The sequence below is a fragment of the Chelonoidis abingdonii genome, chromosome 3 (assembly GCF_003597395.2).
Source record: "Chelonoidis abingdonii isolate Lonesome George chromosome 3, CheloAbing_2.0, whole genome shotgun sequence".
In the NCBI taxonomy this organism is placed as follows: domain Eukaryota; kingdom Metazoa; phylum Chordata; order Testudines; family Testudinidae; genus Chelonoidis; species Chelonoidis abingdonii.
This window is the reverse complement of record NC_133771.1, coordinates 156,256,889-156,283,347: the sequence shown is the minus strand read 5'-3', so window position 1 is coordinate 156,283,347 and position 26,459 is coordinate 156,256,889. Positions and strand designations below refer to the sequence as shown.

The window sequence follows — 26,459 nt, the reverse complement described above, 5'->3', positions numbered from 1 at the left end:
GAAGAAAAACATGTCTACACAAGATTTGATTTGTCCAATATTCTTGATTCAGTTCAGACCAAATGCCATAAAAGGCACATTTTGGGGTTACATGAGAAAGCACTTTCATAGAATCATAGACTATTAGGGTTGGTAGAGACATCAGGTTATCTAGTCCAATCCCCTGCTCAAAGCAGGACTTTAACACCATCCTGAGCAGGGTTGAAGTACATACTGGTAAGCAAGGTTATACCAAAACTGCCCATGCTATAATAGTTCCGAAAATAGAGGAACTCACTTTTCATGGGCTGTCTACCTGGAACTTCTCACCAGCACTAAATTAGCTATGTTTCAAAAGGTAAAGACAGATGTGGGAACAAAAACAACAAAGCCTACCAAAATAATTACATTTCTAGTTTAAAATCAAACAAGGCTGGAATTTTGAAAAAGAACCCACAACTTGCACAATATGTATGTTATAAAAATCTAGACACTCAATGGAGACCACTGGAGTATAAAATGCCAAGTATTTCTATGTGTCTTTTCAGACCAATCACTTCTCAGATTAAATATTTTCCTGACTGAATTACAAAAACATTCTAAGTGTTTTGCAAACAGGGCATTTTAAATTATTTTCCTGTTACATAGGGAAAATCCAGATATGATTACTCATATCTTAGTGCCAGGCATTTCAGGACATTAAGATGCTTCTGAATTCCTGCACAAGTGAAAGTTGGTTTATAATTGACTAAAAAACCCCAGTAGAATACAGGTTACTGCACGTATGAGTCAGACATACTTGCCAGCTACAGCAGGAGATGCAGACACACGCTGATTTTAAATATAAGCGGTATGTGCAAAGGAGAAACATTAAATCCTAGGAAAAGAAAAGCAGAGCAGCCCTATCCATCCATACAAATACATCATCTGGTTGCTATAGACCCAGATACTCAATATGTGCATTGACATTCTACAGATTATCTACCTTCAAAAGAAGTGCAATTAAAAAAACAGCAGGTGAGCCCACACCTACAGCATTAGCATGCTGCAGTGCAGTACTCACTGCTTTGTGAGTTAGACACTCTGGACTAACTCGATATGCCAGACAGGAGCTTCTCTGCAAAACCACCAAACCCCAGAGGGCAGTCAAGAGAAAACAAGGCAGAGTAGAGGTGATTCATACTGATGACATCAGAGCTGGCAATCACAAAGGCAGCTTTCAGAGGCATAACCAAACTGCCTCAGCTGCTAGTTATCAATCCAAAGTCTTCATAGGATTTTTTTTTTTTTAAAGCACGGACAGAGAAGGAAATATATTGCTATGTTAAAGGGAAAAAATGACACTCATTCATCACACAGGAGCTGGATGTTTTGAACGAGCGGTGCTATGAAACAGTCCCCACATATTCATCTTACGGGCTGAATAACTTCAGGTCACCACACAAAATCTTTCAGCTTCTCGTTCACATAAGAAGGAAAGTTCACAGTGGTCAAGCACCACACAGAAGAAAGGAGATGTGCTACTACATATTTGGCACATCCTTTTTTTTACCCCACAATAAAAGAATAGAGAACAAGTTGAGCAGGTTATACATTCTGGATCTAGTCTCTATTACTAAATTTCAGTTCAGTGCTATGCAGCAAGGCAACTGAAAAACGAAGCAGAAAGAACCAAAATCAGCAAGATAGTGAAGAGATTTAGAATCAAATCAAAGCTCTAGGAACTGAGGTTGCATTCAGCCAGAAGACAAGAGAAATTAAACTGCCAATGCAAGAAGATAAAGCAAAATCCTAAAAAGGCCTTTTTATTTTGGATACATTAACAGAAGCTGATGAGAAACTCAACAATTCTTTCTTACAAAGCTGTATCCTGCATAGTACTAACTGCAAAACAGACCATCCTACCAAAATCCACCAGATTTGGATTCCAATCAATCCATCATATTCCTTTAAGATAACATGGAAGATCTTCGGATGGTGGCAACAGTGTTTTCGACCATCAAGTCTGGTCGAAAAGGGAACCTGACAGTATCCAGTCAGATCTACTGACCCGAGACCCAAAATCTGGTTACTGTGAGCGGGGAGGATCTAGGTCATCACCCATGCCAGCCGCTACCTCAGCTGGAGCCCCTTCTTATCTGTGTCAGGAGGCTGCAGCTCCCAGCCCCAGCTCTGCAGGTGAGTCCCTCCCGACCTGGGCGAGGGAGGTGGTGGGGAGGGTAGCAGGGGAAAAGCAGCAAGTGAGGAAAAGGTGGGGGGAAGATGAGTGGATGAGGGTAGAGCTTCAGGGGGAAGAGGCGGGGTAGGGGAGGTTCCGGCACTCCTGCTGGAGTGTCCAGTTTTTAAATTACCACCAAGTTGACAACCCTAATCCATCCCAATGATGTAGGTAGTGTCTAAACTGTAGCATTTAACTGTAGACAAGCCTTTAGTCACAAAAAGTCACTTCAGAATTCAATGTACAGAACTATGTTAATGCTTTGCTGAATCTGGGTCTTAAATAGGGAAATGAACACCACTACCAGCCTGCGGCAAATGGGGAAGGGGTTGGAGGGCAGGCATTTATAACATGGGCCAATCCTGTTGCTCCTGAAGTCAACAGAAGTCTAGCCACTCACTCCACTGGAAGCAGGACTGAGCTCACAACAAAAAATTAAATAGAAAGCTGTGCTTTCTTTTGGTTAGAGCACAGGATGAGAAGTCAGGAGAACAGAGTAATCCTGAGTCTGACAACAGTTCGGTTAAGGCCATACCATAGATGTCACAGAATCAATATTTTGAAAGTAAAATACATGTGATTTTTTTTTTTTTAATTTTAGTGGCATTTAGCAAAAAATCCTCTACTAAATGCTACACATTGGTATACCTGGATACTACAGTAGAAAACATGTATAAGTATGCCAGTTACACATAGCTATACTCCAGAGATGGGCAAACTACAGCCCATGGGCCACAGGATCCTCCTGCCCAGCCCCTGAGCTCCTGCCCCAGGAGGCTGGCCCCCAGCCCCTCCCCTGCTGTTCCCCTTCCCCGCAGCCTCAGCATGCCGCGCCACAGGTGTAATGCTCTAGGCAGCTGGGCAGCACAGCTGCAGAGCCTCAGCCTGACCCACTGCTCTGCACTGTGCGGTGATGTGGTTGGCTCCAGCCACAGCCGCACCACCAGCGCTCCAGGCAGCACAGTAAGGGGGCAGGGAGTGGAAGGGTGGGGGGAGATAGGGAGCAGGAGAGTTCAGGGTGGTGGTCAGGGGGCGGGGGTGTGGATAGGAGTTGGGGTGATCAGAGGGTGGGGCATGGGAAGGCTGAATGGGTGCAGGAGTCCTGGGGGCAGTCAGGAAGGAGGGAGAGTTGGATGGGGCAGGAGTCCAGGGAGTGGGGGCATTCAGGAATGAGGGGAGGGGTTGGGTGGGAGTTCAGGGGGTGGTCAGGGGATAGGGGGGAGCAGAAGCAGGGAGGAGGATAGGGGGCGGGGGCCAGACCACACCTGGCTGTTTGGGGAGTCACAGTTTCCCCTAACTGGCCCTCCATCTGATTTCCGAAACCTGATGCAGCCCTCAGGGCAAAAGGTTTGCCTGCCCCTGCTATACCCACTTACAGCAAGATCAGGTATGTAACACCACAAAAAAAAGTCTCATATTGTTTCTGTACAGTGCAATATGAAGTTATGATTTTTAACTTAAAGTGAAACTGACTAAAGGGTTCCATTGTATATTTCACAGTAAATGATTAATAGCTAATCCATTTCCCCAAAACACTCGAAGATAATGCTGAAACCGAAAAATTCTTAATATATATCTTCAGAAAAAGAAAACCACTACAGTCGTTCATAAAGTTCAGCTGAATTAATTTTGTAAAGATGAGGAAGGTATCATGGTTCTAGAACTCCAAGTCAATATAGAAATGGGGAATCTTTTGTAGGGTGGATTAAAAAAAAAGTTTTTTTTATTTAAATTGGATTTTTTTATTTTATTTAAATTACAGTATTTTCTTTTTACAAATAAACCTGTTTAAAATGAAATCTGAATTGAGTACAAATATGTTAGCAATTAAGCTTATTATAATCTCTTAAAACATTTAAATAAAAAAAAATATGTTGAGACAATAAGCCTCTATGAGAAAGTGTGTGTTAAAGATTACTAGTCTATATAAAGAATGGGGAAGAAGGGAGAGGGAGAGAGAATCTGAGGGCAGGTCTACATTACAGCAGGGATAGATGCTCTTGAGATCGATCCACCAGCAGTCAATTTAACGGGTCTAGTGAACACCCGCCAAATTGCCTGCAGATTGCTCTCCAGCTGACCCCCTTACTCTACCCCCTACAAGAAGATTAAGATAAATAGACTGGAGATTTTCTCTCAGACTCCCCACAGCGCAGACCCCACAGTAACTCGACCTAAGGTACGCTGACTCCAGCTATGTGAATGACGTAGCTGGAGTTGCGTAGCGTAGGTCAACTTACCACGGTAGTGTAGACAAAGCCTGACTTTTGAGGTCAAGCTTTATAAATATGGCACAACAGGTCATGTACTATATTAGGGGACTGATCCTGTGGAGGACCCAGGGACTGTGCATTCAATTGGTGGTAGGTTTCTAACCTCCTATTTGCATCACAAGAGTCAACCTCACACTTAGGCCTGGTCTACACTACGCGTTTAAACCGATTTTAGCAGCATTAAACCGATTTAACACTATAACCGTCCACACTACGAGGCCCTTTATATTGATAGAAAGGGCTCTTTCAATCAGTTTCTGTACTCCTCCCCAATGAGAGGAGTAGCACTAAAATCGGTATTACCATATCGGATTAGGGTTAGTGTGGCCGCAAATTGATGGTATTGGCCTCCGGGCGGTATCCCACAGTGCACCACTGTGACCGCTCTGGACAGCAATCTGAACTCGGATGCAGTGGCCAGAAACGAAAAAGCCCCACAAAATTTTGATTTCATTCCTGTTTGCCAGTGTGGAGCTCTGATCAGGACGGGTGGCAATGCATCCCAAATCCAAAAAGAGCTACAGCATGGACTGGTGTGGGAGATACTGGATCTAAATCGCGGTATGGGGAAACAATCTGTTCTACAAAGCTCCGTTACAGAAAGAACAATGCAAAGCGTTTGAAAAAAAAAATCTCCAGCTACACAGTGCTGCGTGACAGCATAATGGGAACCAGAGACTGCAAATGGGACGCTCATAGAGGGAGGGATAACGAGGACTCCAGCTACCCACAGTCCACAGCACTTCTCAAAAAGTATTTGCATCTTGGCTGAGTCTCCCAATGCCTGTAGGTCAACACATGTCCGGCGTGGTTCAGGGGAAAGCTCGTCAATTTACTGCCCCCCACCACCACGCTGAAAGAAAAGGAAAGAATCGTTGACCTTCTTTCAATGTCACCCTGTGTCTACTGAATGCTGCTGGTAACGCGATCTGCAGCAGTGAAGCCGCAGTATCGCTCCTCTCCCCCCCAGTGGCAACGGTAACAAATATTGATATCCGTTCATCACCATCAGCCCATGAGTGCTCCCTGGCTGGCTCAGGTGAGGCTGGCCGGGGCGCCTGAGTAAAATAGGAATGACTCTGGTCATTCCACTCAGAGTGTACATGGAACGAGCTGGTTACCGTCTTCATCATAGCAACTAGGGCTGAGCTCCATCAGCCCCTCCCTTTCCTGTGTAAAGAAAAGATTGAGTACTGCGCTTGACTAAGATAGCACGGGAGTCTGGGCCTCTCCCTGCACGGTTAATGTTCTGCCTGGACTGTCAAGCCTGGAGGCTCCCCCTCATTTATCTCACTAACAAGTCACTGTTCTTACCTGCAAGCTCTTACAACTTCATACACAAATGGGGGGGTGGGGGACACTGCCACAGTAGCCAAGAAGTTGGGGAGGAGGAAGCAACGGTGAGGTTTTGCATCGGGGCACCCTCTGTGAATGGCATGTAGCTCATCATTTCTGCGGACACTGGTTTCTAGTACAACTGCCCATATTCTAGGCAGGACTGACTATTTTAGAAACCAACAAGGAGGGATAGACTCAGGGAGTTATTCCCAGTTTTGCCTTGCGCCCCCCGCCCAATCTCAGCTAGGGCACCCATGATACAAGCAGAAACAGTAGAGAAGAGCAGATAACGTGCATCTCATTGCCAATTTACACCAGCAGCAGACAGTACAGAACAACTGATAACCGTCTCTGCTATATGCAAAAGCAAATGAATGCTGCTGTTAGCACTGGAGTATCGCCTCTGTCCACAGCAGCCAGTACACACATGGTGATGTAACATAAAAAAAAAATAATAAAAAAGAAACGCTGAAAGGGGCTCCATGGTTGCCATGCTATGGTGTCTGCCAGGGCAATCCAGGGAAAAAGGGCGCGAAATGATTGTCTGCCGTTGCTTTCCCGGAGGAAGGAATGACTGATGACATTTACTCAGAACCACCCGCGACAATGATTTTTCCCCCCATCAGCCACTGGGCTCTCAACCCAGAATTCTAAGGGGCGGAGGAGACTCGGGAACTATGGGATAGCTATGGAATAGCTACCCACAGTGCAATGCTCCAGAAATTGACGCTAGCCTCGGACCATGGATGCTCATCGTCGAATTAATGTGTTTAGTGTGGCTGCGTGCACTCGACTTTGTACAAACTGTTTTATAAAACCGGTTTATGTAAAATCGGAATAATCCCGTAGTGTAGACGTACCCTTAGTGATAGCTAATGGAGAACTGCATAACTTTATGCATTTTACAGTATAACTTGTGTCTGTTAAACTATGGAGTTCTATAGATAATTTACACCTACTCTTGTAAATAATTTAAGTTAGTATTCAGACATCCACAGAGATGAATAAATCAAATCAAAACTAATGGTATTGGCTTAAAGAGAGACTATGAAGTTAATGCCAATTGGAAGGTAGTGTCAGAAAAGAAACCATTTAACTGAGGTAAAGTTACCCTGTGGATTCAGGAACTACAAAGTGAAACAAGCTACCCAGGTCAAGTGGCATGACATAGAAAATTAGAGGCAGAAGATACTTCAAGGCAGCTTGAAAATCCCTGAGGATAGAGAATGATCAGATGGAACATTTCTATAGGCCTCACTGGCTAAAGGAACGTTCATGTAGTAGAGAACACAATATTCCTTCAAACAGATAAAGGAGATAGTAGTAGCAGCAATATAGGGACTTTGATAGAGGAAGAAATTTACAAGTCTGCCCTCAAACAAAACTAGTTACAGTGATATTTACACACTAGCAAAAAGAAGTATGTTTAAATATTAGTATAACAAAAGAAAATTCTTAGGTAATTTGAACTGTTATCTTTAAGGTTGCCAGTTTTGGTTGGATGTATTCCTGGAGGTTTCATCATATGACAATCTTTAATTAAAGACTGACCTTTAATCCTGGAGACTGCAGGACAATCCTGGAGGGTTGCCAACCCTGTCTTTCACTTTCCCTGCTAATGCTTGCAAATTTCCCCAGTAGATGAAGAAGCCATTTTAAGGATTTAGAAGCACGTATGTGAACACATGCCCTCTCACACACACTGCATTTTAAAGTCTTAACTCACTAACTAACATTTATACCCTCCTCCACCACCAGATTTAAAGAAGACTTTTAGGCCAAAGCCTCATAATGCAGGGGTGGGCAAACCTTTTTATCTGAGAGCCATAATCTGGGTATGGAAATTGTACGGCAGGCCATGAACAGGGCCGCCCAGAGAGGGGGACAAGTGAGGCAATTTTCCCCAGGCCCCACAGGGGCCCCCATGAGAATGTCTGGGGCTCCCCCTGGCCCCGCCTCCACCTTCCCACATCCCCTGGCACCTCAGCACGCCGTGTCTAGGAGCAGCCCTGGACAGAGCTAAAGTGACGTGGCTCAGGCAGGGCCTACCAACTGCCAGGCCTACCTTCATGCCTCCAGCTTCCATCCCGGGCACACCACACAATCCATTGTCTACAGCCAAGCACTGAGGTACAACCACATCTGCTCTTACCCCTCAGACAGAGATCAACACCTACAAAATCTCCACCAAGCATTCTCACAACTACAATACCTGCATGAGGAAATAAGGAAACAGATCAACAGAGCCAGACGTGTACCCAGAAGCCTCCTACTGCAAGACAAAACGCAAGAAACAAACCAACAGGACTCCACTGGCCATCACATACAGTTCCCAGCTAAAACCCCTCCAACGCATCATCAGAGATCTACAATCCATCCTGGACAATGATCCCACACTTTCACAGGCCTTGGGTGGCAGGCCAGTCCTCGCCCACAGACAACCAGACAACCTGAAGCATATTCTCACCAGTAACTGCACACCGCACCATAGTAACTAACTCAGGAAACAATCCACGCAACAAACCTCGATGCCAACTCTGCCCACATATCTACACCAGCGACACCATCACAGGACCTAACCAGATCAGCCACATCATTATTCACCTCCGTCCACCAATGTAATATACGCCATCAATCCAGCAATGCCCTTTGCTATGTACATCGGCCAACTGGACAGTCTCTAAAGAAAAGGATAAATGACACAAATCAGATATTAGGAATGGCAATATACAAAAAGCTGTAGGAGAACACTTCAACTTCCCTGGCCACACCATAGCAGATCTTAAGGTGGCCATCCTGCAGCAAAAAAAACTTCAGGACCAGACTCCAAAGAGAAACTGCTGAGCTTCAGTTCATCTGCAAATTTGACACCATCAGCTCAGGATTAAACAAAGACTGTGAATGGCTTGCCAACTACAAAACCAGTTTTTCCTCCCTTGATTTTCACACCTCAGCTGCTAGAAGAGGGCCTCATCCTTCCAGACTGAACTAACCTCCTTATCTCTAGGCAGCTTCTTGCTTGCACATATACACCTGCCCCTGGAGATTTCCACTACATGCATCCGACGAAGTGGGTATTCACCCACGAAAGCTCATGCTCCAAAACATCTGTTAGTCTATAAGGTGCCACAGGACTCTCTGCTGCTTTTATTAATACAGTGGTAAGGTTAAGAAATGAAGCACAGAAGTTCTTTTACAACTTAGTTGCAATGAATTGGCAGTAGAAAAACTCTGATCTGCTTCAGTGACACTGTAATTGGAATGGTGATTAAATGCTTCCTGGGCCTTTTCAAGAATGGCAATTATACAGCACGATCTCAGCATTGCTACAGCCTAAACATCTTAGCTCACTGACTGATACCCATCCACCATGTCAGAGGTCATATGTCTGAGAAATACTTTAATAATTAATGAATAGCATGACATGCAACAAAGACTATACATAAGCCTCCTTACTGCATATGTAATGGACATATTGTTTAATATATTCAGCAACCTGAGACAACTATATGTATGTTAGAGCAATGCATTTGTACCTCTGTAGCTAAAAGTCTGTCAATATGTCCATTATACAGCAATGTTCAAAGGTTTATAATTCTGCTGAAGAATCTGTTGAGCTAATCTTTGCACAGAGTAAAAGCAATCCTGTAAGCCATGTATGTATATGTTCATCCAAGTAGGCCAGTACATTATTTAGTGTCAAAGAAAATGGATCTAACCCTATATTTTAGTTTTTCTTTATACTGCTTTTCATCAGTGTCATCCACAGCACCGTAACACTTCACCTTGTATAGGGAGGAGGATAATTAGACGCTGTTAATTAGACCCTCAATCAACCCCTTGGATATTTTGTATAAATTGTATACAAGCTTCTTAACAACAATTTAACTGTTCTATAAAGTGAGAGTAAAATTTGGGAACAGTGTATTGAATAGTGAGGATGCCAATGGTGAAGGGTTCCAGATGAGCAGTTCAAACCGTTCTATGCTGTGTTAAACAGTGGAGTGAACTGCAACAGAAATTCCAAACTGAAAACATTAATTCAGTAGTAAGGTTAAGAAATGAAGCACACATCAGGAAATATATAGTTAATGATGAAAGCTCCAACTTAACCTTACTCTTGTGCTCATGCTTTAAAAGCAGTCTAGTGAAGAAGAGCTCTGTGAAAGCCTGTCTCTCTCACCAACAGAAATTGGTTCAATAAAAGATATTACCTCACCCACCTTGTCCTTCCACTGTAAATTAGTCAGTTTATGTAAGATTACACACACACACGTTTAAAAGGTGGCGGAATATTTTAGCACTCAAAAGTTAAGAAACGTCTGCATTAAGGTCACCCATGCTGTCTTATTTTGGCCCCTTTGTGGGTATGCATTATAATACAGTCTTTCATTCAGTCCATAGCAGAGATGGTGTGCACCACAGGTGCTGACTCCATGGGTGCTCCAGCCCTGGAGCATCCACAAGAGGTGGGTGCTAGCAGCCCACTCATCAGCACACCCCCCTCTGCCTCGTGCCTCCCACCCGCCGGAATCAGCTGTTCCATGACCTGCGGGAGGCACTGGGGGTGGGGAAGAGGAGCAAGAGCTGGGTGTGCTCAGGGGAGGGGGCTGAACAGGGTGGAAAGATGCGTGGCAGGGGTGGGACCTCTGGGGAAAGAAATGGAGTGGGGCAAGGCTTGAGGGTGACCATCCCCCAGCACATTAGAAACTTGGCTTATATGTTGTTCATTGAACAATAAAAGTTATTGAATATCTTGTTTTATCCTTATTATTCAACGTATGGCCCCATGTCTGCACACCACCCAAACCCTGCTCAGTTCTGGTGCCACAGAGGCTTCCAAAAGCCAGCAGCAGTAACTGCATGGAAAGTCCTGCTCAGCTCTGGGTTGGAGCATGTCCAGTCACTATAGGGAAGGTGCATGCCCAGTCCAGTCCATGCAGGAGTTGTGAGGGGATAGAGCATACCCAGTGCAGACAGAATTTTGGAAGATTTATCTGCTAATCTGTAACAAATTTCTACTGAGCATATGCAAATTGAGATTTTTCAAAGTCTTATAAATTGCCCAAATGTGGCTGTTTTTTCATAGGGAAGTGTCACGGGTGACTGAGCCCTTTAAGAGGGAGCAAGAGTTCCAGTGCATCTGTGACTGATTACCTGCCACCCAGTTGGGCAGGGAAGGAACCTTGACCTCATAAGGGAAATGGATGTACCCAGGGTGAAGTAAGAGGAGACCTGCTGAAAAGGCTCAAGAAGAAGGGACCTGGGGAAACTGCTCAAGGAGTGGCCAGACAGTCTAGCAGACACAGGCTTAGGAAGTGGATCTCTGTAACCTCCTGACTTAAAGGGGACACACTGATTCTATAGAGCTTGGGAAGGGCGGTTAACTGTACTAAGTAGAGAGGCTTGGAACCTGAGAGACTTCGAGTAAGAGGAGCTGTGCCCAGCTGGAGACTGGGGGTGAGTAGGAAGAGGCTTTACTTTGAGTTTCTTTTAATAAACCAGCCCTTAAGAAAGGGGTTTGTTATTGGACATAAACCTGGGGAGATTATTCCTGAGAAGATCATGTGGAGGGGAAATTCATGCAGGTGCCTACAGACCCACATTGAGCCATAAAGGGGTGATGAGGAGGCAGCTGCCCTTTCATAAGAAGGTAAAAAGGTCTCTCTCTGAAGCAAAGGCCATCCCAAATTTCAAGTCCCAGCTCCAAGCCACTGAGGTGACAACATTTCTCAAAGACATGGTTGTAAAAATGTGCAAAAATGTATTTTTCCCCAATCTGGTTCTTGGAAACAGCTGCTGAAGCCTTCCGTGAAAAGAGTTCAGCCTTAAGGAGACATCTGGACTTGAAGATTTCAACTTTAACAGTTTAAATTTGGCCAAGTTATAAGAACTGAAAACAGGATAATACAATGGGAAGTGCTGAGACAAGCTTAACTATAGGTGGCACCACATGCACTGACTATAGTAAGAAATTCTAGCTACTATTAAACATCTGTAGAGCACCAATCATATCGGGGAACTACAACCTTACAGAAAGTTATAGTACACACAGCATGTTTTCATGTCTAGAATTCATGTTTGAGGAACATGAGTTCAGTAGTCTAAAGGTATGAATTTTTAACCTTGAATACAACCTAAAGATTGAGACAGCGAATGATGTAAATCATGTTTTGAGTACATCTAAAAAAGTCTGAGGTCTTGTCTGTATTGGAAGTTAGCTCAAATTATTACATTTGGGATTTGTCTACAGAACAGCTAGAAGGGGGCTTCTTAGAGTGGTTAGACAGACACATGATAGCTCACCTTGAGCTAGTGCTCTAAAAAATAGCAGTCTGGTTGCAGCAGTATGGGCAGCAGCTTGGGCTAGCCATCCAAGTGCAATCTTAGCAGAGCCCATTCCACTAAGGCGACGCTGCTATTTTGTGCATGCTAGGTCAAGCACAGATAGCATGTCTGCCTATACGCGTTGGGAAACACCCGCTCAGTTGCTGTGTAGACAAACAGGACTACTCTCACTTGAGTTAGCCTACTGTGGAAACACTTCACAGTGATTTAGCAACACAGGCCTTGTCTACACCATGAGGGTAGATCAATCTAAATTACGCAACTTCGGCTACGTGAATAACGTAGCTAAGTCAACATACTTAAATCTACTTACAGCAGAATACACACTATTCAATGTTGATGGGAGACATCCTATCAACTCCCCTTGCACTTCTTGTTCAGGTGGAGTACAGGAATCGACGGGAGAGTGATCGGCGGTCAATTTAACTGCTGATGCATCGATCGCCGTGTGTCAAACCCCGGTAAGCGTAGACAAGCCCACAGAGTGAGTAGATTAACAGCTAATAAATGTGTTAACTTGAGCTGTAGCTGGATCCCCCCACCGCATCACTAGTTCAAGCATCAGCAGCATTCAAGCTTCAATTCACACACCCTGATGGGTTCAAGCTTAAAGTAACACTTAACTCAAAAAGCTAGAGATTTATTTGTGTAGATGTGAGTTGGGCTAGAGGCTAACACTGCAGAGAAGGCAAACCCTGAGTGAGAGACTTAACTTGCAGACTTCAAACGTTTATTTGTAAAAAGTATTCGACCCTTTTTCTTTCAATATTCTCTGCTTTGTAGAGGAGAGAAAAAGAAACCAAGCCTGAAATATGTGGCTACTATATACTTATATAAGAAAGACTAATTGAAATTTGCCACTATGATACTATAATGTGGGACAATGTTAAATGTACAAGCCCAGAGGGGCAAATTTAAGGTTGACTTTTCACAGTTAACTCTGTCTTTCATGATATGACTGCTCTGACACTGCATTCAAGAGTGTTTTTTGTATGGTATATTCCTTGTATTTTTGAAGGAAAAGGGTTTACCAATGAAGCTTGCAAATTCCATAACCATGAACTATCTAATTTAATGTCTCCTAAGCATCCAAACACCCTTGACCATTGCTTGGCAGGAAATGTATCCCTTAATTTTATCACTTTAGAGATTTAGATTCTTTTTTTTTTAAAAAAGCCCAGCACTTAGTTGGCAATAGCTAAATCCATCCCCATAATAAAATTTATGCTAATTCTGTCTTAATTGTGCTAAGTAAGTAAGCTGGTACCATCGAGGCAGGCAGGAACCATCTCTTTCTGTTCCGGAAGGCACCTCCAGCAGCCATTAACAACAAACCACTCCTCATGCCCAACAAATCATTTTCCCAGGAATCTTCTACCTTAGGCCCTCGGCCAGACCCACAGTCTGGGGCTTTCCTAGGCCAGAGCTCCCCAGCTCCTCTAGCCTTCCTCCAGTCCTATTCCATTCCCAGTACCCTGCTCAGCTCCCTAGCAGACAGGCTCTTTTCTCTCTTTAAGTAGAGAGAGTGTCCTGAGCTTCTAGCTGCCCTGGCCTTCTTATAAGGCCCAGTCAGTCTGTTTGGGGCATGGCCCCAGCTGCTGCCACTTCCCACAATCAGCCAGGGTTTTGCTCCCTTCCCCAGCCCCAGCCCTCTGCAGAGCATAAGCAGTTAACCACCCCGCTACACTACAAATTGAAATAAAATGTTCCATAAATACATGCTTGGTTAGTTATTCTTTACTTATGATACCCCAACCTTCACGCTTTCCTTCCCTTTTTCCTCACTTTCTTTACGGTCCTTTGTATACTAGATAAATTAATACAAGATATCACATTGGTATTAAATTTAGTTCAGATGAACTGATGCTAGCAGCACAGTGAGAGCCATTCTCAACAAGCAAACTAGCTGCCAACCCCATTTTCAACACTGCTGCAGAATCTGTAGAAAGTAGTCAGGGGAGTTGCCTATACTTGTGCTCCCAATAATGATAACTCTGGTTCATCTGAAACAGCATTAAATACCAGAGGGACTTTTTGATGATTTCTCTAGCACAGATGAGGTGTGTAAGATGGTTCTTTAGCCCTCCTCTGGATGGGAAGACCTGAAAGAAATTCTGTCTCATGTTGTGCTCTAAAAGTGATTGAGCTTGTGTTGATCAAGACTGGAGCTCTCTACTATGAATGTTCTGCCTCTGACTCCTGGAATTTGGGACACTAACCATGTTAGTGTTCCTTACTAATGCAAGGATTTTGGTAGGTTGCAGATGGAAAATGTTTGAGTTAACAGACAAAAGCTTGAGTAAAGGTTTTAATCATCTGGACTAGAACATTGAACTGGATTTGGAATGGAATGGGGAGTAAGACATAAAATGCTTTTGTAATGGCCTCTTGCCAGTCTCTCCTACTCAAAAAGCCTGCTATTATGTCCCTAGAATGCAGCCATTCTGATTTAGCATGTACTAACTGAGTATACTGTAGTATTCTTTTGCATTTATATTGCATCTTTCATACTGAAGCACTACATAAATTTTACACATTCAAAAGCAATGAAGTGCACCAGCCTCTGTAGCAAAAGCCAGCAGCCAGCCAGAAAACAGGACACTGCACAACAGCAGAAAGAGGAAATGTACATGGACAGCAGGACAACCCCCTACTCTTAGAGAATGCATCATCGGCCTTGACACCTACACACAGCTGACAGAATTTCAGTTAAGGTCTTGCCTGAACTTCACAGAACTAAATGCATCTAAATTGAGGATGAAAGGCTAAGACAAGTCTATCTATATTTAATATGTATTTCCAGGAAAAGTAACAACTACCAAGCAGACCAACTCATCCCCTTTCAACAGAGTCTAAATGATCCATGTTGCTATTTTGCATTTTCTTTTTGAAGTCAGCTTCCCTGCAGAAAATGCTATTGTCAAACATTCCCCCTCCTCAAAAATCACTTGCAATCTTTTCACGTATATCCTGTATACTTCACTTCCCTTCAGGCTCAAAAGAAGCAAAAAGGATACAGGAAGTGTGTGTGTGCGCGCATGCGCGCTAAGTATGTACAGAATATGAAGGGCCGTTACTGGCAAAGGTGGGAATAAAACTCAAGTTCTGACCTACCCACCTTCCACTTATTCCTCTAGAGCAAAACTTTTTATGTACTGCTGTTGCACCTACATGTGGCCTCCAAGAAGACACAACCATCTATCTCTCTGAGATTTTACAATATCCAATTACCTTGTTCCTTAGACCAGGTACTCAGATAAGGTGATAAGGGACTTGCAAATACCTACCTTATCCCTGTACTCCTTTTCCCAAATAATCTCATTAAGATCTACGAAGCAAGTCCTGTTTGAAGAAAACTGGTACAGTCATCACTGAGTTGTGTTTGCAAAATTTCTGATAAGATATGGGGAATTTCTCACACATAGAAGCCAGGTAACAATATAGATTTTACGGAATCGTGCAAAAAATTAATTTCTAGGGCTGAAGTCAAGTGTTTAATTCACAAAGAGGCTAAGAAAGCCACAATTAGCTGAAAAGGGGAGAAATATAATAAAAGTTCAATCTCAACCTTAATGCTGAATTCCCTGTGCACCAAGACATGGCCTCACAATTCTTGTAATGTATGTTGTAACGTGCAGCAGAACTGTGAGACTAATACAGGTGAAGATATAAGGTCCCTAAAAATTACAGGAGAAGACTCAGAAGACTCAAATCTTTATCTGTAACATGAATACTGAAGGAAATACATTTTCAATGAACTAAGTAAACATGGAGAAAATTTTTAGAGGTTTACAAAATGCTGAATATACCTAAAAAGGTTAACTTCAGAATGAGGAACAGATGCCATGCAAGTAGTTTATTTTTCAAGGAACTTTCCCCTTTGAATGTAGGTTAAATATGAACAATAATTACAAGTTTCTCAGTCAAAAGGAGCTTTTATACATCCCCTTCAATACCATTTCCTAAAAATAAACAAAGACTCCCCACAAACTGATGCAGCTTCAACAACAAATGAGAACATTTACAAAACAGTGAAAGGGTGGCACAAACAAAAGCAAAGTCAAGAATGAACCCAGAGTTCACTCTGTAGTATTGCATCACATACATATCTCTCATTGATCTCTATGACCTAGCCATACCCAGGTGAATTAAGGACAGAATGGCAGCCTTAACTTTTAATTTCCTTATTTTTCTTGCTCAGTGATACCATTGTAAGTTATTTAAATATTTCTGTCTTTGAATACTATGCTTATAATGTAAAGCTGTTTGAAAAGCAAAGGCAGCACCCTGATCACATGCTTCCAATTATATCATATTAGATTCTTCTTTCTGAAAAGCACAAGTAATGAACAAAGTGTTAACTTTATGTTAACACATCTTTTTAAAATTGTCCGGATATTCCTGGTTAACACTGTACCAGCTACTATGTACAGACTGTTACTTTTTACTGTAGGATATTAATGGAGGTGGCACATTTCGCAGTCAGTTGGCACAAGCTTTTAGATTTCCACAGCTTGCCAAAAGGGCACTTTCAGGGCACACATGTACACTATGCAGACATATGATAGAAGATAAGTTCAGGGAACAGAATGCTGTTGAGATGTCAATCCCTTCTGCACTAAACAAGCAAAGTCTCATTGCCAGAGTTGCTTCTCCTGTTGAGAGAGACCACAAACCATTATAACAGCACTGCTGAGTATCTGAGCATAAAGAGTTCTTCAAGAGAGACTCATGGACCCAAGCAATTGTTATAAAAATATCAATGCTCAAATGGGGAGAAGGATGGTGTCTATACGATCACCAATTCCGCTAAAATACTCTGCTATGCTTGTTTTTGGCTAAAATGTTTTTTTTTTCTCAGTACACTGTTCTCTTTAATTGGGATACAATTGCTACTAAGACTTTGCATCAGAGCTAGTCAAACATGTTCCAACTTCAGCAACCACTCCAGAAATTACAGAACTGGGCTTTTAGTGATTGCCTAATTGATTACAGCATAAACAAATTCACCTTTGGACTAACAAAGGAAGTTTGGAAGTTAACAGCTAAGAAGGAGTGTCAAAAGACACCACCTCTTAATCTTAACTTCAGGGTCACTACTGTGATGTTATAAACAAACAGCAATTATTTTACTTAATTCTCAAGAACACAGCAACTTCTAAATCATAACAGGAATTTGTCATAATCTTTTATAGTATACCTATCACAAAAATGTTTATGTTAAGTAAATAAAAGTAAAAACATTCAAGTCTGCAAGTTTCAGCATAGATGAAATAACGTAAGATAAAATTTAGCACACACCATGTCAAGAGCTCAGGTAACAAACAGCACAGACCCAAATCTTTCATGACCCCATGAGAAAAAGGAAACAAAAAAATAAAAGCCACGAGCTAGACAGATATTAATGAACAGGAAGTGTTCTGCAAAACAAGAAATTAATCTAAGCCTAGAGCTGGGCAGATTTTCCATGAAGGAAATTCAAAAGGTGCATGCATGTAGAAGTCTGAAACGAAAACAATGAGCATCATTAGTACAGTCAGAAATATGAGCAATGATAAGTTATAGGTAACAATTTCTAAGTTAGTCTATTATAAAGCAGCACTTATAACCGCTCTTAAGAGAAAGAAAAAAAAGTCTGTGCAAGGCAACCTCTGCAGTGGGTGTTTTGTTGTTTTTTTAAAATCAGTTACACATGGATTTCTCCCATAAGACAAATCGGATTTACATCCTCCATAACAAAATAAAAAAAGTCCAAAATTTGTCCCATTGGTGTAGAAGTAATATGTCACCTCCTTACTCAAGTCCCTTAATAGAACTACTAAAACAGGAGGCAATACCAAAGTAACTCATTAAGTAATACACATTCCTAGTGAATAAAAAAAAGCTGTAAATGCTTTAGTGCAACTTGTTAAATACCAATTCTTTCCAATAAGCAGTCTGTATTGCTAGGAACAAATGAAACAAGAGTCTATATTCACAATGCACTGAAATGGCACACTTGTCAACTGTTATCATTTTAAGACAATGGACTTTTCTCTTTCCATGTTCTTAGGAATCCACACTGTTAAGTCAAAATCTTCTACGGTTACAAAGTTGATTACCAATTAATTAAAAGCTATTTTTGGTGCATTAGAGCTAATAAGGCTTTTTTTTTTTTTAAGCACAGGGAAAGCTTTGATTTCATTTCATGTGATTTCCAACATATGCCAAACAAAAACAGCCTTTTCTGAGACAAACAGATTTTATGATCAGATAGCACTAGAAAGGTAGTCCCTTATCTCTGGACTGTCACTGTTCTGATGTCTAGAAGCAACATTTATGCCTAAAACTACATGAAAAAAGCAAAAAGGCAACATTTTTTTTAGCATGCCACACTTTCCACACAAATTAAAATAACTTAAATATTTTAATATTTAGGCTAAACATGTATCTTCAGATTATCTTAATTCCATGGTATAGAAGGAGTGAGGGGCCCAGGACATAAGTAGTCACAATGAACCAGATGCTCTACTTATGTAAATTGTAGTTCAACTGAAGTCAAAGGAGCTATGACAACTTACACGAGCTCAGAAGGTCCCTAAATGACTAATATACCAGAACAATATAATAGCATCACCGCTATTACGGATTATTTGCCCAATAAGATGACACAATGGGCGCTGGTTATATCAGGTATAGTTAAGATCTCAGATCTTCTGTTAGCTTGGAATTATATATTGACCATACATGGTCAATATATATTCTGATTCTTCAGTTTTCAAAATAATAAAGTCATTCAAAATGCAGCAATCAAAAATTCTGCATAGTTTAATACCAGGTCTCTAATTTCAAGAAGTCAAGAATGAAATTGGGCTTTGGGTCAGGTGGAAAGAAGAGAAATATCACTGAGCACATGAGTTCTTTGACCCCTGTGGCAGATGTAACCTAGTTACTAACAGCCATGATTAAAAATTCACTGTCCAATCAAACCGCTTTTATTCTTTAGCCTGTTCATGAGACTAAATAAGAATTTTCCCAGGGCTCACCTGTACTACCAAAAGGAACCATACTAACTAAGCACATAGCCATGGTTAAAGGTTTCTTATATTTTCTCTTACAACATGGTCAGAAGATACAGCATTAGATAACCATTTCATTCTAGATCTTGAACAGTGTGTTTATGATATAAGCTAAAACACCATTCACTAATGCAGCCATAGCACCATGTTCTCTCTCCACACTGGCAAGAAAACGTTGTTTCTGCAGCAAAGACTGGTTCTGAACAGACGGCAATGGATGATTCAGACTAACTTTAAAACAATCTCAGATGCTTTCATTAACTCATGTGGCAGGATTCATACAAAAGAAAAAAATTGTTTTGGGATAAAGCACTGGAATGGGACTGAAGAGATCTGGGTTCTAATCCTAGCTCTTCCTGCGTGACATGGGGCAAATCACCAATCCTCTCTAGGGCTCAGCTCCCCACCTGTAAAATGGAGATTACAGTTCCCTACATCAAGGAACATCATTAAAATACATGGATCTATCTTTTTCAGGCTCTGATATTACAGTGATAAGTGCTATAGAGAAGTCTATAAATAAAAATGAACAAAACTTCACTGTCAGTGCTCTTCTGGGGCAAGGAGAATGGGTGCCACATTCTTTGGATTCCATCATCATCATTCCTTTGCAACTGAAGAGTGATGCAGCTAGATGATAAAGGCAATAGACTGCAACATTCCCATATCTTGCCAATCCAGAAAACAAGAAACCAGAAAAGGAAATTGAAGAACGGTCTCCTGAATATCAGAACAGACATCTGTCACTGTGTTAATAAGCTAAACAGGAGAGAGTCCTAAAAAAGTGCTACAAGAGCATGGCTGTATTAGAGTAGAATTTGTTCCATTATTTCTACCTAACAAGAGGACTCGAGCAAATACATATTACAAGCGGGGCTTGGAAAAAACTTCCAAACTTATACGCCAGGGGACAGAGATACTGATTTACTTTGTTTCTCTAACCCCACTGTAACATTTCTACCTTCTCCAAACCTCTTTGTAGGGCTTCTCTGCTCCTGAGACAACCATCTTCCTATATGCACGTGAGGCCTTCTGCGCCTCCCAGCTCCTCTGGCCTCTCTGCTCTTCACTGTCCTTTAGGCAAGACAATTAGCATGCCTTGGACCACTAGGCTTGCCTTCTCTCAAGCTCTTCCAGGGAAAGAATCATTGGCTCTCCTACCTCATTCAACCATGCTGAATGGGGTTTTCTGAGCAATGGTTAAAATTAGGCATGCAATGGCTATCTCAGTAGCTGCAGGGCTCAACAGCTCTTATGCATCTTCAGTCTGAGTACTCACATGTGAGCTTCATGCAAATTATACTGGTATAGAATGGAGTCAGACAGAGCATATGATGCTGGAAAATTAATGACAACTCTCTGGTGGCATTCAGAAACCACACCTAAAGCAAATCACTACATTCTAATTTGTGCTTCCCTTTAACTCACCAACTACATGCCCATGAAGAATAGCTGTCTCAGCTTCTCATTTTATCCAGCTGTTTATGCTGCTCCAACTTTGTTTCAGCTTTGCTTCCAGTGCAAAAATAAGTTTAGCCTAGTTAAATATATCTGAGACTATTAGATATTTCAGTATAGGAAGGGAACACTCTGTAATAACTGAATACTGAGTTAACACATCTCAGCCTTTGGTTTCCAGAGTTATGTTGCCTAGGATACAATTACTTTACACAGGAAGTGTCTTCTGGTAATCATTTAACACCCCGTAGCACTGACAGTTTATGTTCTTGAGCCATTTTCATACCAAGAAAATTTTGTCTGAGAGTGAATATTCAGAAGGAATGCATAGTATCCAGTCATTCTCAAGAAGCTATTTTCAAGAGGCAGTCAAGAAGGGTAACTCTCTCTGTCTCTCCCACTACAAAAGTTGTACTGACAATAGGTACTTGGTACCTGTACATCTGAAACAAGATGAGCCAAAGCAATGTTATTACTTAATTGTCTCACTGGCAGTTAACCCATCCACCCCACACAAAAGATTTTAAGTGCAGACAGGAAAAGAAAAAAAAAAAGTTAAATATTGTTAGTATTTCACTAATTAACTTCATATCAACTTCACAGAATTGCCTGTCTACTTTCCTGTAGTGCAACAATATCCCCTGGAAGTCCAAATATGAAATGACTAATGATTAGTACAGTGAACCCAGTTCAAAAAGCACATAAACGTAATGAAAAGGAGCACCCTCTATAAAGTCCTTATAGATTCACTTCTGTTAAAACTACTGAAGACTAGCATCCTATGCACTAAATCAAAGATAAAGATTAGAGAGATTTACTGAGTAAATGTGGTATATAAGCGAGTCTATTAGACTATTCTGCTATAATTTTTGCCACTCAGAACTGAAACACTTAGAAAATAAACATTTGATACAGAAATAACCCTCATTAATGGGATGTCTACTGTACATATGACTGTATACTTAAGTTTCCACTGTAAATACTACAACAGTACAATTAAGACCTAAATTTAGGCATATTATTAAACAAAGCAGTATTTTCCAAGTTTAAAAGCTGCTCTCATAATAAACAAAATATTTATTATTTTTTTTAAACAGACAAAAATCTGTTCACTGTCACCATCTACTAAAAGGGTAATTAGATTTTGCAACTAGTTATTTTGGAAAAATATGTAACTCTCCAATAAAGAATGAGAAAAGAATTTAACCTAGGCAGTATTTTCATCAGCTTCAAGTTTATTTTTCACAACTTCTTATCCTAAAAAACCTCAAAGCTAAGTCTAAGACTGACACTTCCAAATGATGAACTAACTGGTTGCGCTGTTAACTAAATGACTGTTAACCATCCTCTCCACAGAACTTCAGTCATCTCCATGACTATCACATGAGCCTCTCTAGTCCTTTAAACCTCAGCAGTTAACTTCTTCACCACACCCAGACCTTTCCAGGCCACTCTGTACTAGCAGCCCTTAACACAGAGCCCAGTTGCCAAAACAACAGGTGCAACAGAAATTAATAGTGAACTCCTATACACAAATTAAGCCTCATGCCAGGGAAAAAACACTAACCTGTAAAAATTTCCATCATCTGTCTGCTTAGCAACTCAGACTGCTGTGAACACATCACACCAACGCTCGTTCTCTGCACTGGCTCTCACTGAATACAGACTCCAGTTCAAGGTCCAGTTCAATTCTGTCCTGATATTTAAAGAGCTCCAGAGATTAGCCCTAGATACCCAAGGGAACCTCTCGCCTCCCGCAACTATGAATGCTACATTCCACTACGAGGGTATGGCTACACTTGAAACTTCAAAGTGCTGCCGTGGCAGCGCTTTGAAGTGCGAGTGTGGTCGCAGCGTCAGCGCTGGGAAAGAGCTCTCCCAGCGCTGCATGTACTCTACATCCTCTACAGGTGTAGCTTGCAGCGCTGGGAGCCGCGCTCCCAGCACTGTGGCACTGTTTACACTGAGGCTTTACAGCGCTGTATCTTGCAGCACTCAGGGGGTATTTTTTCACACCCCTGAGCGTGAAAGTTGCACCGCTGTAAAGCACCAGTGTAGCCATGGCCTGACAATGAATCTGTTGACAACTATAGCAAGGCTCCTGAGTACTAGAGAATTTCCACAGGAGCTGGATCTAGATCATGGAACTTACTCCAAAAAGCAATAGACCACAGAAGGGACCTTTTTGGGGGGGGGGATGGCGGAGCTCACCACAATCAGAACAACACACAAAACTAATGTCTTCAACTTAGCTATCCCTAAATTAGTTGTTCTCTCTCATGCACATGCCATAAACGAATCAAGCTACCACTCATACAGGCTGGAAAAGGAGAGTGTTACTGTTATTCCTATTTTTAAATTCTTGGGAGGCACCAGATAATATGGTTGACAGAAGTTGTGAGAAATATGGTAAGTTCCTGCAATATCTTTGGGAGACCTCCCTGCATTACATTTATGTAATTCCATGGGGGAAGGTGACTACAGCCCCTTCAGGAACTAAGAACGGGGGGGGGGGGGGCAGGGAGTAACTAGGTAAATTCACCCAAGTTGTAACATCTCCTTACACCTTAAGAACGAATGTGCTTGCTTATAACAGCTGCGTGGTAACCTGTCAAGTCGGCTGGCAATTATAACTATGTATAAGCCTGGGAAGCTAAATCAAAACACAAATACTGGCCTGTTTAGGTAGTCTGGCTTGCTGGGAATGTCACAGAGAAAGCAGGAAACTGCATGACCTGGAAAATTCACCATTCAGGTGGGAGACACATAGGTCTCTTGCCCAAGAGAGGTGACTGCTGGGAACTAGAAGCCCTTGACGGATCACGAGGGGCAGGCACAGGTGTAGTTACCTGGAGCTGTGACAGAGCTCATATACATACCAATCTAAATAGGATATTCTTAGGGTATGGCTACACTCACACTTTACAGCGCTGCAACTTTTCCGCTCAGGGGTGTGAAAAAACACCCCCCCGAGCGCTGCAAAATACAGCGCTGTAAAGCGTCAGTGTAATCAGGGTGGCAGCGCTGGGAGAGCGGCTCCCAGTGCTGCACGCTACACCCGTAAAGGATGTGGTTTACATGCAGCGCTGGGAGACCTCTCTCCCAGCGCTGCCACTCCTACCACACTCACACTTCAAAGCGCTGTCGCGGCAGCGCTTTGAAATTCCAAGTGTAGCCATACCCTTAGTTAAACCATGCAAGATGTAGGACTTTTAAGAGGCCTCCATTGCTTTATTTCGGTGTGAGCAAGAGCTAGAGTCTCTGCTCTGTGTTCAATTGTGGCACACTTTACATCAGTTCCATACGCTTCCAGTTCTAACATGTGCGTCTGAGGGAATGGAGAAAGATTGGGTTTTTTTAAAAAGCAGCCTACAGACATTTATCCCTACATATCCCCTCTTTTGCACTTTAGTGATAGTCAATGCAATTCTTCTCCAGTGGCTGTGTGCCCATTTATTCTTCCCTTATCTTCAACACTGGGGTGAAGGGAAATACAGAGGAATGGACAGAAGACCAACATTAGCAAGCTCTATCCACCCTGCTAGTCTGAATGGTCGTTAGCCAGGTTTGGGCAATTTCTCAATTAAATAAACCATAGAAAAGGTCCATTTTAGTAGTCAGATAGAAATACAAAGCATTATGGACAAGTGTTGCAATTCTGCTTTTAACACTCCATCGTGAACTACTGGACAAGTTTTACCCTGAAGTGAAACTTGACCCACTTACAAGGCTTACAACATAATTGGTCTGACGCAGGGAACCATGTGAAAAATTACTCTTATCTAGATAACTTTCTTTCGCATAACAGGAAGGTGCAAGCTGAGGCAGGGCAAACTCTACAATACTGCTGATGAAACCCCGACCAAAGCTCAGGAGCAGGATTATTAGAGAGCACAAGAACACTGGATCTACAAGGGAAGCATGCCAGCTCATGTGGCCATCCCCAGTGACTGCCAAATAAGGGAGGATTACACAGGGCTTGTCTACACTTGCATTTTATAGCTCTCTAACTTGCTGGCTCAGGGGGGTGAAAAATCACCCCCCTGAGTGCAGCAAGTCTGAGCGCTTTAAAGCACTAGTGTAGACAGCAGGGCTTTGGAGCAGAGCAGTGGAGCTGAAGGTTTTTGCCTGGAGCTGGAGCAGAGCCAGAGCACGGCTCCAAAGCCCTGGTAGACAGGCTCTGAGCGCTGACAGCAGCGCTCGGAGCCAATCCCCTCATGGAGGCAGGGCCGGCGCTTGCATTTAGGTGGCTTAGGCAATCGCCTAGGGCGCCAGCATTATTGGGGGTGGCATTTTGCTGGAGGGCGCGGCAGGTGGCTCCGGTGGAGCTGCTGCAGTGGTGCCTGCAGAGGGTCCGCTGGTCCGCGGCTCCGGTGGAGCTGCTGCAGTCATACCTGCAGGCGGGCGGACAGTTGGCTGCTCGCGCGGCTGCGGTGGACCTCCCGCAGGCACGACTGCAGCAGCTCCACCAGAGCTGCGGGAGCAGACAACCGTCCGCAGGCAGGACTGCGGAGCCGGGGGACCTGCGCGCCGGGTGGCAAAATGGCCATGCGCCTAGGGCGCTCAAACCCCTAGCGCCGGTCCTGCATGGAGGTGGATTACCGGGAGCCTCTCCAGTGCTTGCACACAACCACATTTGTACTTCAAAGCGCTGCTGAGGGAGCATTCCCGTGGCAGCGCTTTGAAGTTTCCAGTGTAGACATACCCACACACTAAAAGCACATGCAAGTTTATGACCTCAAATCATGCCTGGAAGGACTGGTAGCTATTGTTTTTTTCCCCAATTCAAGTTGTATATCGCATCTGAAAGTAAAATTACAAAATAAACATCTGAGAGTTTACAAGACTTCAGGTCTTGTATTTTAACCTCCCCATGTGTAGATGAGGAGAGGAGAGGACAGAGTATCCACACTCCATTTAGGACTCAACAATTTTAATCAACCTTTAACTCATCATGCTCAAGACCCCACATTGCAGCTATTATCCTTTTTGACAGTGAAAGCTGAACTAAACTCCTTACAGTACTCACCGATACTGTTCCTAGTTTACTGCAAAGCCATACAAATCATTGCGTCCACAGGAGCTCAGTGATCTATGCAGTACTCAGAGACCAAACCAGCTTGGTGAAATAGAACACAGGCCTCACCATCAAACGTTATCACTCACTTAGCTAGTCACCAGGCCAAAAGGTTGGCCAGACCCATCATGACAACATTCCCACACTGTAATCCAGCTCTTGCAGGATTCCTATGTTATGGACACTCAAGGCAAAAATCTCCATCATCTATATGGAACTTGAACAGCCTTAACTTTTAGATTTTCTATTTTTTTTTAAATAAAATAAAAAAATTCATGGAAGCCTTTAAGATTTATAACACCTGAGAGATTAATCTCTGGAGAAGTATATAGACAGGCAAGTTTTTACTTTATGTTAACAGAACCAGAGGCCAGAAAAGCCCTCCTGGGTCTCAGAGTCCATTCTCCTGTACTTATGCAGAATTGTCCTTTATATCAGTGGTTCTCAACCAGGGGTCTGGAGCCCCCTAGGGGACCACAAGCAGGTTTCACGAGGCCTTCCAAGCAGGACGAGCATCATTAGACTCGCTGGAGCCTGTGGAAGAAAGCCAAAGCCCACTGCATGAGGCTGAAGCCCAGAGCTCCGAGTCCCGCCACTTGAGGCTGAAGCAGAAGCCTGAGCAACTTAGCTACGTGGTACCCCCTGTGGCACGGGGCCCCCAGACAACTGTCCTACTTGTTACCCCCTGGCTTTTATATACAGAAAACCAG

At 42.7% G+C, this 26,459-nt stretch overlaps 1 protein-coding gene across 1 annotated transcript in view; it reads right to left on the bottom strand.

The window, feature by feature from the left end:
• Positions 1–26,459, bottom strand: part of ZFAND3 (zinc finger AN1-type containing 3) — a 275,471-nt gene that overhangs the window by 211,301 nt on the left and 37,711 nt on the right. The window lies entirely within an intron of this gene.